Source organism: Triticum aestivum, chromosome 7D (genome assembly GCF_018294505.1).
Source record: "Triticum aestivum cultivar Chinese Spring chromosome 7D, IWGSC CS RefSeq v2.1, whole genome shotgun sequence".
Lineage (NCBI taxonomy): Eukaryota > Viridiplantae > Streptophyta > Magnoliopsida > Poales > Poaceae > Triticum > Triticum aestivum.
In genome coordinates, this window is record NC_057814.1 from 47620611 (window position 1) to 47640146 (window position 19536).

Here is a 19536-nt window from a genome sequence, read left to right on the forward strand (position 1 = left end):
ACGTCTCGGTGCCCGGAGGCTTGGTCGATTGGATTATGCGTGAAGTTACAGGGGTGCGAACCCTTGTCCCTGAGGAGGGGGGTGGCTTATATAGAGTTCGCCAGACCCCTCCGGCCCTCAGTTACACAGGGTTTAAGGTACATAAAGATAGGGCGTTACTGGTAACGCTAGTAATAAAGATACATGAATAACCATTAAGCCTATAGAGTAAACTCTTGACCGTTGCCGTCCAGAGTGACTTTAGATCTTCTAGCCGTCGAGTGATTCTTGTCATGGTCGAGTGTGTACTCCATGGTCGAATGAAATCGGGTCTTCCGAGTGGAATGCCTTTGGTCGAGTCGATGCTGTTATCCTTTGAGTGCCTCTGACCTTTAAAGCAACGTCTTTGGGTAGGATGTCTAGGTCAGGCCTGTGACCCTATTCTAGATACATGTTGTCGTCAGTTGGTAGGCTAGCATCCATGTTTTTTTTCGCCCCCTCCTTTTCGTCTGGGTTTTTTCGTCTCCCCTCCCACTACCCACGCAATACAAAAAAACCCACCTACGCTCCTCATGATCCCCTTGATGTACGATCTGTCGCTGCAGACACATGAGATAGGGGAGGGGCGATCTCGCCGCCGCGGACCTCACAGGGCGCACGAGAACGCCGCCGCGGACCTCACAGGGCGCACGAGATCGCCGCCGCCGACCTCACAGGGGAGGGGCGATCTAGCCGCCGCCGACCTCACAGAGAAGACGCGAGGCAATCACAGGGAAGACCCGATTCTCCTCCGCTGCCGTCCCTCCGCATCGTCTTCCTCCTCTCTGCAAACCCTATGTGCCGTCTTTGTCCTCCACTGCCGCCCGTCCGCACCGTCTGCTGCCTCCGTTGGACTCATCGAGCGTGCCCTGGTCGAGGGCCCCAAATCGTGGGACGACGGCGCGGACCGCCGCAAGGGATTGGCGGCGTAACCCCAGGGCGTGGCAGCGTTGCGGCCAACGAGCAGCCCCTGAAGTGCGTGCCCCCTGACTCGTGGGACGACGGCACGGAGGCAATCGCATAACCCAACGGCAGGGCGTGGCGGCGTTGCGGCCAGTGAGGAGCGCCGCTGGGGCGTACCTTGAATCGAGTAGCACAGGTATGTTCACTTTCTGTTCGCTTTGTGTTGGCTTTCTGTAGTCTCAAAGCAGAGCAATGATCACTGTAAATTTTATCGGAGAATGTGCAACAAAAGCACGTTGAGAAGTTCTTGTGAACCCTAATTTATTTCTTGAGAAAGCAAACTTATTTATCCTTGCTCTGTTTTTTGTGTACTAAGATTGTTCGTTTGTACCCAGCATGTGTACGTGATGTGCCCTGCCGCTGTGTGTGCTTCCTGCTAATGTGTGTGCTTCCTGACGCTGTTGAGCATGCGTGTGTGTTCGCTGTCGCTGTTTATTAACATTGTCATGCTCTTCTTCCTTTTGGTTAACAATCTAACTACTCCCAGGAAATCCACCCTCCTGGTGAATCGCGGCTGGCGAGGATCGATAAGCCGCCGATTAAACTGCTGTCTCGTGGCCCCCAGTTGTCAGGTACTAGGGGTTGGGGCGCCACCCGGTGGCGCCTCCTAAGAGGAAGTTTGTACGGTGCCAGATTGACAAGCGATCTTTCCACCCCCTTTTATCTAATTTCAGTTTTTTTGCCCTGGCTAGCCATCCCTTAACAGGCAATGTTGACCAATATAGCAATATACTGGCTGGAAAAATAAGACAAAGCAGCAACACACATTTATAAAATACTCCCTCTGTAAACAAATATAAGAGCGTTTAGATCACTAATATAAGAGCGTTTAGATCGCTACTTTAGTGATCTAAACGCTCTTATATTTGTTTACGGAGGTTGTACATCAGAGCTACAAGCATGCAAATATAGGAGGATCATACCATCTCCGTTTCAAATGCCTAAAGGCAATGAAAAAACTTTGCTGGTCTAGAGTGAGTAAGACGTGCTGGTCTCCTTGGCGCACTTGGCCACCAGTATTGTCGGTGCGGTCGTCGTCGCCGATGTACACTGGCAAGAAGTCGCTTGAGTTGGCTAATCCTGGAGAGGCACAACGACGGGTGAGAGTGTCGGCGCCACATTATTTTACAACTGGGTGTTAAACGCAAGTAGATAGAAAGAAACTGGGACTGGTCGAAAATGATTTTCGTGACACTGACATGAACAAAAATTGTGGAAAACTTGTGACAAGATCGCACATACAAATAACATAAATAATGTAAAATGAGGAGATCAGTACATCATGGCAAAGAGTGGGCTCAGAGGCAAGAACACCTAGAACAGATAAGAAGCAGATGACTATTGTAAAAAAACACTAAGATATGGTTATTGACTTCAGAAGCACGTTTAGATTGACACTGAATATATCATAGAAGAAAATAATATGAAGGAGGCTGGATATCAGATGTAGTTAACTTTTACGCAACCTCTGAACATGATATAGTGGGCATTCCTATAAAACTACCTGCTTACTTCACACTAACCTGGCTAACAGAGAACACATATGAGCACAAAGAGGGGCATTAGTGCTTGCCTACAATTGTAGTTGGATAACATAGTTGTGCATCAGCATGTCACACTACAAAGAACAAAAAGGTAGAATAAGACAGCAGAGGCTTTCCTTGCTTTTCCGTTAGTTCAGATGCAGGATCATCTCATGCCAACTATTCTTGATCATAATTAAACATTAACATCAACAATATGCAAGAGCATAGTGCATTCAGTGCATCATTTTATGTTTATACAATATACATGATGATTAATCAAGTACCATATGTTAAGAACTGAAGCCTCTAACATAAGTTGAATTTGAAGATTGCAGAAACGAAGCAGATGGAACTGCAAATAGTTTATAAAAAAATGAAAACATAAGTAACAAAGAAGGCCACCTGTATCTTCAAATAGCACACATCCCTGCAAATCTTCTAAAGCATTGTGGCATATTGTTAATCCAAAGGACAATAACAAAATTCCAAGAACTAAAGGAAGTTGGTGTGGCTCACATTTAGCTTTAATTGAAGATAACAAATCTGCTTATGACCAGATAATAAAATACCAGCAAGCTCATCTAGCTGGAGCCAGCGAGTTCTGAATGTCGAGTTCTCTAAAGAAAGAAGAGGAAAATCCTTAGCAATCTTGAAACTTTTCAGTTCAAAAAGACATAGTAGTACAGTAGCATTTTGAGCTAAAGAAATCTTTAAATAAGGAAAACTTGCAATCTGGAAACTTTTCAGTTCAAGAAGGCATAGTAGTACAATAACATTTTGAGCTGAAGAAATCTTTAAATAAGGAAAACTTGCTTTGGTGATGTCCTTGTGTAGGAATTGCAAATAATAATTCCAAATTTTTATTATACTTTGAAAAAGGAAGCATCCATTATTAAAGCACGAAGATTTGAGAAAACCAAGCTTATAAGAATCTAATCTATCATTTACAACATAGTAGTGGTACCTGAAATTAAAATGTACCAAGACATGAAAATTTCACTTTTGCTTTAGAGGACTACATACAGAATTCTGAGATGATGTGGGAAGAAAGATCACCGAGCTATTTCAGATCCTGTAAATTGAAGGTAGTTTCATATCCTGCAGCCGAAATAACATAAAGAAAAAGCAGTTAAATTATAATTAGACCGTCTAAGTTAAATAGGTAAATGTGCAGCAAGAATGTTGAAAAAACAAAGACACCGCTCAAAATCCCATTGTATCCACAAATTCACAGGCTAACTGCACATTATAGGAAGTACTTTGCATTAAGGAAAAATGATAATTGCTTCGATAGTTCAGTAGACGCAAAATTTTATGGATATTTGCTCACATATCTAAATGCCATGCTTCTTGTGCTTCATACGTAGCTAAAATTCTTTGTGATGTTTTCTAGAACAAGGAACAAATCATGTTTCTTGTGGGCCTTGAGAACTCAAATGTAATATGTGCCATTGTCATCATGTTTTTCGTATCTACAAAATCTATAGAGTTAACATAATAGTAAGATGATTTAGTTATAGTTGGTCAGATTTGCCTTTAAATCAATTTAACACTATGAATGACTTGAAATAGTCTAATGCTCCAGATACAGTTTCATTTGTTGGGATTGGAATTCAAATTAAAGGTAATAGGATGTGAGCATCAAGAAGGTGAGAACATATCCTCCAATTCACAGATTCACTTATTTTCTTCAGTAGAGATACGTTTCTCAGCTTCTCCGAATACCATGTGACATGAATTTACGATTAAATATCATGAGATCAAGGACAATGTAAATCTAGTATTCAATGACTTACCTGACTCGAAGGCCAGGGAACTATACCACCAAGCCCCATGCCAATATAGTTTCTAGCATCTCGACTCTTTCCCGTGATATTGAAAAGCTCGACATCAAAATTAAATAACATAAAAAAGTATTTTTTATCAGGCTTGACTCCATGATCCAGAAAATCTAAACATTATAAGATAGTGTAGCACATGTGCTCCTGGGAATACAAGACACATATTTTGCAGAAAAGGAATGCAAAGCTACAAAATTGGCACCTGAAATGAACTTTTCCCGTCAGCTCAAGTAGCATAGGCCTTCATATGCAACATGATGGAATTTAAGTGTGAGATGACAGCTGAAGCAGCTGGCACCATCAGCCCACATATTCCAAGCAATGCAGCCGTGTAGACTGAACACAACATGCTGGATTTACCTCCACCATTTGGACCAGTCAGAATAAACAAAGAGGGAATGTTAACATCGTTCAGTATTGCATTCCATTGATTAGTATCAAGCCAGTAAGGAAAGAGTCTTAATATATCCATTTCTCTTGACCTTTCTTCCGTGCTATAATCCTGCATAAACAATCCACACTTAAGTAGTCAAGTTTACAATATCATAAGAATAAGTAAATATGTTAGTGGTAGAGAAGAGATTGGAACACTTATGTTCATCAGAAAGGAACATTTCGTCTGGCAGCTATGTTGCTTGGTACAGATCACGGATATACACAAAGGATGGTCTTGGTCCAACAAAACTATGCTAAACTCTTTATGATCAAAATTAAATCAAGATTAAGTGTATCATTGTATACTTGACATCTAACAATACTGAAGAACACAATAGAAACTCAAATGAGCGAAACATCCAGCTAAAAAATATGTTCTTGCACTGAATCAACAAGACCCAAGAGCTAAAGGTTTGGTTCCAGTGCACTATTTGAATTTCTCGTGCATGATGCCCTAGTTCTACTTCAGTCTTCTGTATCCACGTTATTTGTAGCAAAGAAAAATAGGGCTAATTCCTCTCTTACAAAGCTAGTAATAAGGGACTGCGTTATTATGAGAGCAGATCAGGTACTCCACATCTAATCATTTCAATATTTTGATGCCGGTACTGATTGGTTGAGTACAAAACTGCAAACCATGTGGATGGAAAATTACACACAGAAGGGAAACTCACTAGATACTGGACCACCTAGTGTCAGTCAGGGCTTCTAAACTCGGGATAAAGCAATATAAATTTCAGAACCAAAAGAATGCATGACCCATCAGATATTATAAGCAGCAAATCAGCTCAAGAGAAAAGGGCTTGGAATCCTGAGCTCAAGATTAAATTCCAGTATAAATTGCAGGTACCACAAACCCATCTGGAGATGACAAGAAACAAAATCAATGGGGCATTCCCGTTCCACAAACCGCCTGCCAGGGGGGCGCTGCTGCAGAGGGCGAGCTCGTCGGCGGGGATGACGTGGTCGAGGCTGGGATGGGGAGGAGATGGCGGGCAGGCGAGGGGGAAGCCAGGAAGGCGGCATGGGGAAGGCGGTGCACCTTTAGCACCGGTCTTACCCGATCTCCGTCGTCTTGCCGCCGTTGCAGACTGATTGGCCGCGGATCCAGCGCCTCCGACCACTTCATCGCCCCGGCAACACCAGGCCGGTCCTTCGCTAGATGGGCATGAAGACAAATCAGGAGTGGAGAGTAAGAAGGATTAAGAAACTGCTGGTCAGTTACTCACCGCATCCCTGGGCTCCAGATCCGGCGAAGAATCAGTTGGCCAGCCATCCTGCTCGCCCCCTTAAATCTCAGCTCACTGCAGCCGCAAGGCCCCCACGGGGAAGAGGCGGAGGAGAGAAACGAGAGGAGAGATTGCGTGTGGGGGGAAGAGGCAGTGAAGAGGGCTCCTTTGTCTTTCGTCTGGACGAATCGGCGGAGAAGCAATTGGCAAATTGTTTTGTCTTCTAGCCAGTCCGACGTGGACACGCCCAGCAAGCGCCCTTGATGCGCACGTGAAAGTTTTGGACAGCAGTTGGTCTAATTCACATCTAGATGTTTTTTAAAGATGTTACATCTAAACTCTCACAAGTATATAATGTAGCAACAAGAAATAAAAAAAATTAGGACAAAAAAATCACAAACAGAGTGGACATCAGTTTAGATGTGACATCTAGATGTGTCCTAGACAGACCCTTTGGATAGACGTATAGTCGGTTCGTACGCTGCAGGGAACTGGAGACCTCATCTGGAAACAACGGGGCAACACAATCCCTCTCCTCGACCGCTTCTCTCGCTGCCGCGACGCCGCCACCGCCCCCATCTCCTTCCTTCGCTCCAATTCCCTCCCCACCATCTACTGCATCGCCGTGGCTGCCATCGCATCATCTCCGCCCTCATCTATGTGTTGCACCGCGCGGCGTCTCCGCCCCTCGAATCCCCTCTGCTCTTTGCACGATCTAGAATAAGGGGATCCAGTTCCACGCCCTCTGCCTCTCCATCCACCGCGGTGGAAAGAGGCATCCACCAGGGTCGTCGCGCTCGCGGTGGCTGCCTACGCCCTAGAGACCATGGAAGCAAATCATGTATGTTGCGTCCAGTGACCAGCGACTTCAACAGTATTGCGCGCCCCCTTCCTCCAGCTGCACACGGTCGAGCCCAATAGAAGCCTGCATAGCGGTGTGTCCTCCGCTTGGGCTGGCCACTTCTCCTGCATCTGCGCCGATCTACAGCGAGCCACCGTCGGTACACTCCCCTTCTCCCCGAGCCCTCCCTCCCTCCCTGTGTTGCATTCTGCAAAAGCAAAATTACCCAGGTAAGTCTGCTCTTCCATTCTTTCTGCTTTGTGGTCCGATCTCTGTTGATCTTCATTTTCTTTGGGTTGCCATTGGAAAAGAGAATTGAGATAATTACAAAAATTATGTGTTCATTGCATAATTTCATCTCACAGTAATTTTTAATAACTTGCATTTTGTCTGCTCAATGAGCCACTGTGAAGTACAATTCCTATTATGTATGTGTGTGTGCTTCTTTTCTTTTCCGTAACACGCAATAACTTCCACTGTCATTTACGTCAAATCTGAATACTCATATTTGATTAGTTTGGACATTGCTATGTGTTGAAACAGTAAAATCAGTTACATGTGTGTTAGTATTATGATGCAACACGAGTGGTTTGCTTACGAATCAGTACAATTTCTAAGCTCCCAGGGAATGCAGCGATCTGGGAGGTTGCAGATTTAACTTCGCTTCTTCTCTCCGTTGGTTCCCTGCGTCAAGAAATTATTTTTTACCGCTCGGCTCGGTCAGCCACCGGTTTGGCTATCTGTTGCGACCGTGTTGTGCGGCCTTGCACAGTTATGCGGTATTGCGGTATAGGCTGTCGCGGAGGGGATCAAAGGTTCGACTGAGCTGCGTCCCCCTGTTTCCGGCTGTTCGAGGGTTTGACCGCGCAGCGCCGGTACTGGCGGCTGTTCGGTGGCCACGTTGGTGCTTGCAAAGCGTTGTCCCCTACCCCCAGCCTTCTTGTTTTGCTCACCCGTCCTCGCCTCCTTCTCTTGCCGCGGTTGGCGCCTCACTCTTCCATCAATCACCTCCTCCCTCCTTCCACCTTGCGGCTTTCCCAAGTCCGATGGACCCCCATGCCCCAAGAAATGGATATGCCGACTAATCACATCACGTAGTGTCGCTACCTCCCTGCACATCGCCGTCCGGGAGATTTCCCTACTTGTCAGATTCCTGCTCCTATCGTCTTGATGCCCTTGCTGCCCGATCACACCTCCTGCTGAACCACTACAGTCGGCTATGGTGTTATGCGACCAGCCACCACAAGCAACCAATCCGCCACAATCAGAAGGATATGAGCGATCTGTGTGGGTTGCAATTGGGTGCATTAGATTCAGATACTTTATATTTTCAGTTCTCAATAACCATGCACGCCCACCAATGAATTTTATTTTTACTGCGCCTATGAGCAGGTTGGGGAAAGAGGTGTGTAGAATGGTTGCTTACAATTCTTCGTACTTTTCAGCTAATGCATGTTTTTTCTGTGTCATTTTCTTTCCAGTGTCTAATTCGAATTTGCAAAATAATATGTTTTGTATTGTGTCTATTAGCAGGTTGGAGGAAGAGTTGCTTAGAAAGATTTCGTATAGCTATGTTTAGTGAAGCAAATAATGCCAATTTCCTTCCATGTTTTCGACATTCTTTGTCCTTTGAATGTTATACAATGTATAACGATCAGCATTTCTGCTGCAGGTAGACCTGATTTGAACAAAGGACATGGATGGTCTTTTAAGCCTTCAGTCGTGATATCAACGAAGGTAATCTTAATAATCAATTCACATATCTTAAACTACTGAATTTTGCATCTTCAGGTGTGCTTCACCTTGAGCGTACCTATATACTGATAATATATACCTTGAGCGTTTACCTACAATATTTTCTCATTCCACCCAGCACTTTTTCCATAGAAACATTTCAAGGTTCCTAGATGTGTTGTGGATATTGTCTATGTTTGCAACAAGTGCCAAGAAGGAACCAGCAAAACGTATATCAAAAAGGTTATATGATAAGTACATGGAAGGCAATTTAGATATATCGGAACACATTTGTCAAGTTGTTGTAAGAATAAAAGGACAACTTCACATTATTCTTACAGGCTAGATGGTCTTTGATGGACGCAGAACACATGTGATGAATATACAACAAGTTGAAGGAAAGCTAGAACTATTTTTCTATCTGAAGATGTTATGGTTTCAGAAACCAGTCCAGTATGTTGTCTTTGTAAGGAATGCTACGGTGGAGATGCTACTTATATTGCTTGTGATAATTGTGAAGGTTAGATAAGTTTACATTGATGGTATGTTTCACAAGAGAACTTCTTTTGATCACACATAAATGTGTTGACTTCTTTTCCATCACATTGATTAGTTTCGTTGTCCTTAAAATCAGATAATGGGATTATAACACTGAAGGAGAGAACCTATAGCTTTCCATGGTTGGTGTATTACTGGTTTTTGGTTACCCTGTGCCATTATCGTCGATTATTCAGTCTAGATATTGTTTTCTTTCATATCTTCCCAGCCTGAGAATTGTATTCTTTTTTTGCAGACAAACAATGGGCTTATGTGGTGAGGTACCTTCTTATAAATCGTAAATATATGAGGTGATATATATTTTATAAAGAGTCAGTATTAAAAAACTCATATAGTAAAGTTTGCCCACACATCACTATTGTTGCATGCACCACAGTCTTGCGTCGAACTAGATAACCATCTATACTGAACCAATTTGTGCGTCCTTCTCCATTGCAGAAACAACATCAGATTGTGGTAGCTCAGGTATCATGTATATATAATGGTGAACATCATGCCATCATCTAATATATATGTGTGCCATGTGTTGGACAAGTTGCAGATGGGGATTTGTTGTAGCCTACCAATCTGCCATATTTGCTATGCACGAGCCAGTAGGGATCCATCTCTCTGCATGTGCAACCCTACTAACATATGATCGAAATAAATGATCAAGCAGAAGAAGTTTGATCCCCAATTTATGACCAAATATTTTATATCGCGTATACACCCAGTCTTAAGCCCTGTTTGCACAAACATGCTTACCCTATGTCAATCATAGAGGATCTGTATGATACAGAATTCTTTCATCGTTGCTTACAAGCTTTGTCTGGTTTTATTAGGAACATTATGATTTCCATCGACAATATGGACACATGCATACTTAAACACACCAACAAGTTCCTTGGACAACATAATCTGAGATTTGTCTATTTTTATTTGAAGCTTCAACACAAATGAGTGCGTGCACATTTTGTTCACATGATTTTATCCGAAATTGCATGGTCCCTATTTTGCAGGGAAACATATCTTCTTTAATATGCCCTGTTGATTTATAAAAAGCCCGCGAAAGGGAAAAGAATGTGAACCGCATGATTGAAGAATGGCGCAGCGAAGCGCGCGTTAGCTTCTAGTTCACGATCAATACTGAACATTATTTTTTGAATAGATGCCACTTGAACTTAGTTTTAGCTCTCATGTTGTTCAATGAATCATCAAGTAATATTTTGCATGGCTTTTATATCAACATGGCAATGGGTACCTGCTACCCGCGAACCCGGCAGGTAAAAACCCTATTAGGGTAAGGGTATGGGAAATAAAAATACTCATGGGTTTATAAATGGAAAAAATTTGTACTCATCGGGTAAGGTGGGTATGGGTACGGGAAGGCAATACCCATACCCGCGAACCCGTATACTGCTACACCATGTCAAGTTGGTCCCATGTGTCGTTGACTAGATTGAGAAAAAAACCTAAGCTACCAGGCGCTAAGTATAGCTTGTCAAGTACTCCCTCCGTCCGGAAATACTTGTCATCAAAATGGATAAAAGGAGGTGTATCTAGACGTATTTTAGTTCTACATACATCCCTTTTTATCCATTTTAATGACAAGTATTTTCGGATGGAGGGAGTATATTTGTTGTCGTCTCCCTCCTCGCGCCTCCATCCACCTTCAAAAGGGAAAATTTCTGGGTGCGGCGATGACTACAAGGTCTATGCAACGTCTGGCTACTCCTAGAGTAACGCATGTGCTCCACCAATGAAAAGGGGTGAAGCATGAGAAGCGTCCAATTTGGTGAATAATTTTGCACTCCACACTTGACACTTCTTTCTTGAATTTCTACGATTCATCAATGTGTTGATGTATGAATGGATTATTGGAATGTCTTGACGATTGTTTAGTCAACTTTGAACATGTTGAAATTTAAATGCCGAGATGGGTACTTTTATCCGCGGGTATTACCTGCACCCGGTCGGGTACGGGTATGGGAACAATTTAAAACCCGAGGTGCGGGTACAGGTACGGGTTTGAGCATAAAAAATTGAGACGGGTTCGGGTTCGGGCACGCATTACCCGTACCCATACCCTGTGGGTGCCATGTTGACTTTTATAACTGACACAATGTTTCTGATTTAGTGAGAGCCAACAATGCGTTCCTGGCTTCCCCGGCGATGCCGACATGGTAGGGCAGGACCCAGTGGCCATCTTCGGTGCCTTCATGGACTTCGTCAGCGCCAACCTCTGCTTCATCATCTACGGCCACGACCCCTCTGTCGTCGGCATCATCTGGCACCTCGGAATGCAAATTAAATGTGTTCATGGAGTGGGGTGTAATTATGATTTGTGCAATGGGTTCAGAGTGGAAGGGGCTGTCATTCGCGTTCAGCAGGGGCTGCAAGTTCTACCGCTATAAGCCTGACTTGCAGCGGCAACAACAGATTCATATGTGGTAAGCTCATTCATTCATTCTCTCAGGAGAAGAGGACCAAATTGATTCAAATTTTGTGTTTTGCGAGGTTTGTGATCGCATGTATGGTCGGGACTGCGTGGGGCCGGCGACCAATTGCTTGCATCTCTTGCTGTATGGTGATGATGACCGGCTCCTGTTAAATCCAATACGACTGCACTTCTTCGCTTCAGGTGGCCGTGAAGCTCTGACTCCATCCTCACGACACTCAAACTTGTCTTGATGATTGCATCAGATTGCAACTCTATTATCTTTTCATACCACTAGATGACCTGGTTGCGCCAATGGCGCAAGAAGCGAATTAGAAAGAATGTTAGTAGTGAGTAAGTAGGAGATGTAACTGGAAATATAATGCAATGTGGATTGTATTACATCATGTATTAACCACAAATCATGAAATCAATACCAGAGAATCAAATAATGTCACCACCTCTGTACTAACAACCAACATTTTAGCATAAGGAGTATCACAGGAGTGTTTACTTGCACATCAGGAGTATCACAATTACAACTAAAGAGGCATTGTCCTCAATGCTGTCCCTGAGCCCTTCACAAGGAGAGTTCCAAGCCTCGCAACTTCTTCCTCCAGCTCTGCACATGACCCTCAGTTACGAACCTCGTCCCTTAGCTATGATTATTTTCAAGATAAAATCAACATGCTATTTCTCTCACATGGAACATGTCCAGAATTTAGTCTGCCTCACTAATCTTTCAGCTACAAAGGCAGAAAGAAAAATGGCATGATCAATAACAAAAAAAAAAACTGGAACAATAATGCTTGTAGCATTAAAAAATCGAGAAAGTGAATTGAGGACAACAGAACAATTATGTGTAACAACGGCAAGCTTGGCTGATGCAAAATGATCACTCTGAAATTATATCTTTAGAACCAAATTAAAAAGGAACAAAATAATCTAATACTCCCTCCGTTCCAAAATAACTGTCTCAACTTTGTACAAAAACATCATGTATCTTTAGGACCAATTTTTAGACCATGGTACCACATAAATCAAGAATTAGACATGTCAGATTGCAACGTATTTATGGTCAGTTACCAATCATGTCACACCAAGGATTTGCACATATAACCTGAAATAACGGCAGCTAGCTTGAAGTCTGAAATCTACCGGGTGACAGACAAAAGCAATACCACCAAACCTTATTCTTATTGGACGAGCACAAGACTTATGAGAAGATAACACACACAAAATCCTAATTGGTTTCTGGATGCATGCACTTTATGGATTGTGCACATCAAAGCATGGAAGAACATTCCTAGGAGAGCCATTGTAGCACAATGAAGTAAACCAAAAATCAAAAAAGAGAAGTGAGTTTGTATCTTGTAATTTAGCAATGCATCAGCCCATATCACCATTTATTTTTCAGAGACCAAAGAAAATGACAGAAGTTTCCCTATTCTTTCATGTACCTTTCTACCAGAATACTCTCTATTTACAAGCACCACACAGACTATTTCCTCTTGGCGGGAGGTTGGACACAGCAATCCTCGCCGCGAGCTGCAGAAGAACCACACACGCACATACGTCAGGCCAGGAGACACGAACACGGGCGCCATGAGGGGGGAACGGACCGGACCGGAAAATGAGCAGGCAGGAAAATGAACAGAGGTTTGTGGACTACCTCTTCACGCCACGCCATATCCTCATCCCTAGCGCTTGGCCTACATTGTGCCGTCTACATATCTATCTCCTTTGACTACCTCTTCCCGCAACGCCTTGTGCATACCTTGTCCTACACCGGTTGGTAGTCTCACCCTTGCATTGTGCAGCTATAGCTGTCCAGCTAACAAATGGAAGGAACCAATTTCATCAGCTTGAGAAGGCCTGCTGCAGGTGACAATAATTCATACTTATTAACACCATGGTGTGAAATTTTATCACAAAAGCAAATAGGTGGAAGCATAAGGAAGCAATTCAACAACTTTTGCAGAGGCACTCATGGGATAAAATCCAAAACATCAAAATTAGTCTGTTATGTTTTTGGGAGATATATAGGACTCAAGAAACTGAGAAACATCAAAAGTAGTCTGTTATTCAAATACAGAACTCTAGATATTACACATTCACTTAAGGCGTCACTGATTGAGAACAGTTTTTGGATCTCTCACCAGCTAGTATGCAGGGTTCGTACGCCAAGTGATACTGATGATTACAACCAATCAACCTAATAGCTAACACATGAATAATTATATTAAATCATACTGGTTAATATCACCAATTCAGGATAGTACACGACATGACAGAAGTATTCTAAATACCAGACAAAAACAAGTGCAGCCTCTCTAAATGTTTATCAGAAGGCTGGTACAAATTACAAACAAGGAAAAGCTGGTTGACATATATGGCTATCATGCATTTTCTGAAACATGCTTTCATGGTTGACCACAATAAGTTTCAAATGCTTTCTTCTTTCTATTCGGGGTCAATTGGAAGCATTCAACAATCAAACAAATGCGAAAAAGGTACATAAGCTTCATTCCAAATGTAATACATGTATATTGGAGCTATAAAGAAGGCTATATCGTCATTTTACATGACTCAGGCCTCAAAACAACTTTACTTGCCAGTGTGCCAAGCATCTATCAGTAATATTTCCAAACTGCAACAGTAAACACATCGCAATGTGAAGCATGGCAGTGTCAAAATAACCAAGATATTATAACATGCTCTCAAACCTGAAAAATGCGATAATAAGACTACATAAGAGACCTAATTGCTTAGAATAACACTTTAGTATCACCATCTAAAATAGTACGTCATCATAAATGATCTATCCTCTCATCAGTAGGTACTATACCATCTGCCATGGCTGGAAAAGACCATACGCATCATAATCAATCACCTGGAGGTAATCTGCATGCAAATAGTCCAGACATCTCTCTTGGTGTTGCTCGTGATCAACACAAGATGTACCGGGAGTAGTCGCTACCGCCACATCAAAATTAAGAATCAATTAACTATAAAACACCTCTAATCACTCCAACAATGCTTAGCTGATGGAGTTAGAACCACCCAAGGAGAAGAATCTAGCAGCAGGGATCTCTCACCTTGAGATGTTACGGCAGTGCAGAGTGGGTAAAGGCTATGCAACATTGGCCCTTTGAAGATCCTGGCCATGACGTTACTCATCCACTTTCATGAGAAATTTCTTGAGCATCTTGCTGGAACCCTACCAGTGGGACGACACCGCCGGCAACAAGTTAACCCATCTCTGCAAGTGAAAAATAAAAGGAATAAGAGACCTGCGGTCAGGTGCACAAATAGCTAATCAGAAAGTGAGGCAAAGAGAGTAGAAATGAGTGGTGAATATCTGTACGTAGGGCATCATTTCATGCGAAATATATCAAAATATAAACAAACTGTCATTGTTGGATTTAGCAACCGGTAAATTTAATTATTTTTGGTAAGCTACCGATGGTAATTACCAAGGGTGATACATCAAGTACACTTATACTAGAAAATGAGAGTAGGAAAGCCTGTAGGTAGCATACTAAATAGATGGTCTACTGTAATCAACCAGGTATAAACTGGGCATCAATGATTTGCCACATGAAATAAGCCATTGAAATGGCAGAAACAGAGTATGTATAATTCGTAGATGTTGAGGGCAGGGAAAATATAGTACGCATAAGAACACTTTTCATGCAAAGATCTAGACCGAAAATAAAAATAAAGGGAAATCAGGGTATACACCAGAGTAGGCCATGAAAAAACACAAAGAAGATCAGCATCAAATAGAACACACCTCGACCAAAGAAACGGCTGACCAACAGCAGGAACCGGAACGTCGCAGATCCACCAACCTAGGAGATCCTGGACGTTGCAGAAAAAAGGCAGAAAATGTAAGCAGCAAAATAGATGCTGATGAAAGGAAATAAAGTAGGTGAGTTAACATAATTTTCATAGTAAGCAGCAACCTAGGCGACAAATAAAACCACAGAAGGACCGAGAAGAACGTACGTTAAACACATGTTGTGGTCTCTTATTTCTTTTATTTTTCAGTGCCTACAATAAAAAAAATGATGGGACAATACCTTATATTGCCTAGCATGAGCGCATATATCAATGCTTGCAATAAAAAAACGATGCAACATCAAAACAAAACATTAGAAAGATTGAGGAACCCAACTATAACGAGAACACCTTGTGCCTGCATTTCATCAGATATGTAGTATGTATTTAATTCATACTTACAGTCCTGAATGCCTCCTTTATGTGGCCATTCTCCACCCTCAAATCCATGTCCAAACCACCAAAATCAGCATCATACACGTTCTTATCCTATATGTTGTCTATTCAGCAAGGAAAGATCATCCTATTTTGAAAAAAATGCAATAATTTGGAGCTAAATCTTGGATTCGCCATTCTTTTCAGAGAATGAAAGTAATGCAAACAAATACATTTAATCCTATAGAGATCTTAAGAACACATTAATTTTTTCCAAGCATGTATGGTTTGAGCAGTGCGATCGAGTATGTGTTGCTTATTCACCTTGGCTCCATTGCTTGCTGCTCCAAGAAAGTGCAGCCCATATCCTTGCTGCTCCAAACCTGAGCAACCACCAAACCAGCCTCCTCCACCCCCCAGCGCATGGCACGCCCAAGAGCCCCAGTCTCCTCGCAGCTCCCGATCCAGGAGCGGATCGAGCCGCCGCCAACCGCCAGATCTTGCCCGACCTCGCAGACGTAGGCCGACGCCGGCGTGAGACCTTCTCCCATCAGCCCACACACCTCCATCTCCTCTTTCCTCTCTCTTTCTCCCTCCTCTCCTTCCTTCTCTCTCTTCCTCTCATCCTCTCTCTCCTACAGAGACGAGCGACGGCGACCATGCGTGGGGGGCAGAGGAGGAGAGAAGTGGAGGGGAGGAGGAGGCGGCGCAGTGGCACAGATCTTGGGGAGCTCGGGGGCGTGCGGCGAGCGGAGCTTGCCGGAACCGGCCGGCGTGGGTAGGGCGATGGGGAAAGAGAGGGGTTAGCGAGAGAGAGAGAGAGAGAGAGAGAGAGAGAGAGAGAGAGAGAGAGAGAGAGAGAGAGAGAGGAGGGCGACGAGGAGGGGGAGGCGAGTGGGACGGGAGGCGGCGGCGAGGGTTTCTCCACGGGATTTGCAATTTTTACCTTGCACGTAAAAAGACCAAAATGCCCTCGGCGGGGCACAAAATTTACACGCGGTGGCAGCAATACTGTTTATAGTGAATTAGGGGCGACGTGGAGGCCTTGGTTCTGCCTATGACTTCTTGAGGGTTTATATGTTCAATGATATGTGTGCATGTCTCTTCGGTTCTCAAACAAGAAATACATTTCTTTCAGTTTGCTTTGAAGATAACATGTAGTGTACAGTTGGTAGCAGATTATGATGCAAGTTTGTTTGTTTTCACTCCAAGCATGAATTTTATGATACATGACGCTACTCTGAGGCTGTTCCTCGCTACCAGTCACAGCAAGATGGGGCTTCTGGTGGTCCTCTGAAATTTGATTCCCTCGATGGTCGAGGCTCGTTTTGCTTTGAAGTCTGATGTACATTTTTTAATCTCATGTAGGAAGAAGGTATTCCCCCTATACGAAGACGTCCAGCTTGCCTATGTGTTGTAATGTTAACAAGTGCATTCGGCCAAACAATTTGTGGACCAAATGAACTTGTTGCGGATACGGAAGAACAAGGCGACACACAAGGAGTTGCCTGAATTGCAGTGGCAGCGGTGTTGTAATATGTAAGAGTTTTGCATCAACTTGGTCTCTTTTCTATGCATAAGTCTGATGCATTGGCCCTTGATTATCAGGAATCAAGCTCGTGAAAAACAGTTTCGTTACTTTAATGACACACACTTGCAGTAAGTCATTCAGAGATATATTCAGTACATGCTAGGTTGCCAAGCTCATAGCCACCTGTTGTCTCCAAAAATTCGCTGAAAGCAAAAATCATTTGCCCATAGTCATGTGAAACCTTCTATAATTATTTTTAGTATTTTGCATTGCTTGTGCATAACTTTTTTTATCACTTCTAATAACCTCATTGACTCATTTTTTCTATCGTCATGTAAGTCCTTGCTCTATTTTTTTTGTTAATATGTTGCACTTCTTGTGCATTTCCATTTTTATCACTTCTAATAATCTCATTGACTGTTTACATCTCATCGTGTTTACCAAGAACACGAGTGATAATTTTACTTTATAAGAATACAAAAGTGACAATTTTATTTTATTTTATTTTCTGACTTAGTTCTCAATTAGGCTTACAAATACTTTACATTGGTATTTCAGCCATTTCTATGTAGGTGACATGTGTGATGGCACGTATTTCAGCCATATCGATTTAGGTGGCATGTGTGCTGGCACAAGAAAAGGAAGGCTCTCAACTGAAAGGAGCAACATATATTAATGAATTGCCCTCAATTGAGAGAGAGGGAGGGAGGGAGGGAAGGGGAGAGAGAGAGAGAGAGAGAGAGAGAGAGAGAGAGAGAGAGAGAGCCTAAATATAAGTACAACTAGTGTGCATTGTAATATGTATTCCCTCCATTCCTAAATATAAGTACATGCCCACACTCACCTTTATAAGAACAATCATCTTCTAAAAATCAATACATGCCTCCATGAACCGGTGGATATACTAAATATATTTCACTTTGGTATTTTGGTACGTCTGAAGGTAGTACCTTTTCTAGCATATGAGAGTTTCTAGGGCAGGTTTTGATACCTATGACTGAGGCATAGGGAATGATTTTTCATTCTCTTTCTATTTTCTGCCGTGGTCGGGCTTTTGAGTCTTTATTCAACTTCACACCTTGCAACACAGGCAAGAACTCCTTCTTTGACTGTTCCATTTTGAACTACTTTAAAATCTTGTCATGGTATGTACTCATTGAAAAAACTTATCAAGCGTCTTGATCTATCTCTATAGATCTTGATGCTCAATATGTAAGCAGCTTCACCGAGGTCTTTCTTTGAAAAACTCCTTTCAAACACTCCTTTATGCTTTCCAGAAAATTTTACATTTTTTCCGATCAACAATATGTCATTCACATATACTTATCAGAAATGTTGTAGTGCTCCCACTCATTTTCTTGTAAATACAGGCTTCACCGCAAGTCTGTATAAAACTATGTGCTTTGATCAACTCATCAAAGCGTATATTCCAACACCGAGATGCTTGCACCAGTCCATAGATGGATCGCTGGAGCTTGCACATTTTGTTAGCACCTTTAGGATTGACAAACCTTATGGTTGCATCATATACAACTCTTCTTTAAGAAATCCATTAAGGAATGCAGGTTTGACATCCATTTGCCAAATTTCATAAAATGCGGCAATTGCTAACATGATTCGGACAGACTTTTAAGCATCGATACAAGTGAGAAAATCTCATTGTAGTCAACACCTTGAACTTGTTGAAAACAGTTTTGCGACAATTCGAGCTTTGTAGATAGTAACACTACTATCAGCATCCGTCTTCTTGAAAATCCATTTTATTCTCTATGGTTTGTCGATCATCGGGCAAGTCAACCAAAGTCCATACTTTGTTCTCATATATGGATCCCATCTCAGATTTCATGGCCTCAAGCCATTTCGCGGAATTTGGGCTCATCATCGCTTCTTCATAGTTCGTAGGTTCGTCATGGTCTAGTAACATGACTTCCAGAACAGGATTACTGTACCACTCTGGTGCGGAACGTACTCTGGTTGACCTACAAGGTTTGGTTGTAACTTGATCCGAAGTTTCATGATCATTATCATTGCTTCCTCACTTAGTTGGTGTAGGCATCACTGGAACTGATTTCTGTGATGAACTACTTTCCAATTCGGGAGAAGGTACAAGTTCTACTTTCCTCCCACTCACTTCTTTCGAGAGAAACTTCTTCTCTAGAAAGGATCCATTCTTAGCAACAAATATCTTGCCTTCGGATCTGTGATAGAAGGTGTACCCAATAGTCT

The 19536-nt window shown here is 42.6% G+C and overlaps 2 long non-coding RNA genes across 9 annotated transcripts; both read right to left on the minus strand.

Moving 5' to 3' along the window:
* Window positions 1-1854: 1854 nt before the first annotated feature.
* LOC123166473 (uncharacterized) lies at window positions 1855-6281 on the minus strand. Of its 6 annotated transcripts, none has more exons than XR_006483563.1 (6): window positions 6013-6281; window positions 5844-5941; window positions 4551-4850; window positions 4304-4390; window positions 3531-3605; window positions 1855-3124 (listed from the first exon to the last, which is right to left on the minus strand). It is a non-coding gene; the product is annotated as an uncharacterized lncRNA (long non-coding RNA). The 6 variants fall into 6 exon arrangements; XR_006483560.1 differs by having other exon boundaries at window positions 1855-2945; window positions 3024-3124; window positions 4304-4850; XR_006483561.1 differs by having other exon boundaries at window positions 1855-2061; window positions 2505-3124; window positions 4304-4850.
* Window positions 6282-12950: 6669 nt separating this feature from the next.
* Window positions 12951-16228, minus strand: LOC123167140 (uncharacterized). 3 transcript variants are annotated; one of them, XR_006483818.1, is made up of 5 exons: window positions 15807-15931; window positions 15358-15425; window positions 14660-14823; window positions 14455-14537; window positions 12951-13439 (listed from the first exon to the last, which is right to left on the minus strand). It is a non-coding gene; the product is annotated as an uncharacterized lncRNA (long non-coding RNA). The 3 variants fall into 3 exon arrangements; XR_006483817.1 differs by lacking the exon at window positions 15807-15931 and adding an exon at window positions 16104-16227 and having other exon boundaries at window positions 13294-13439; XR_006483819.1 differs by lacking the exon at window positions 15807-15931 and adding an exon at window positions 16104-16228 and having other exon boundaries at window positions 13420-13436.
* Between the last annotated feature and the right edge of the window lie 3308 nt (window positions 16229-19536).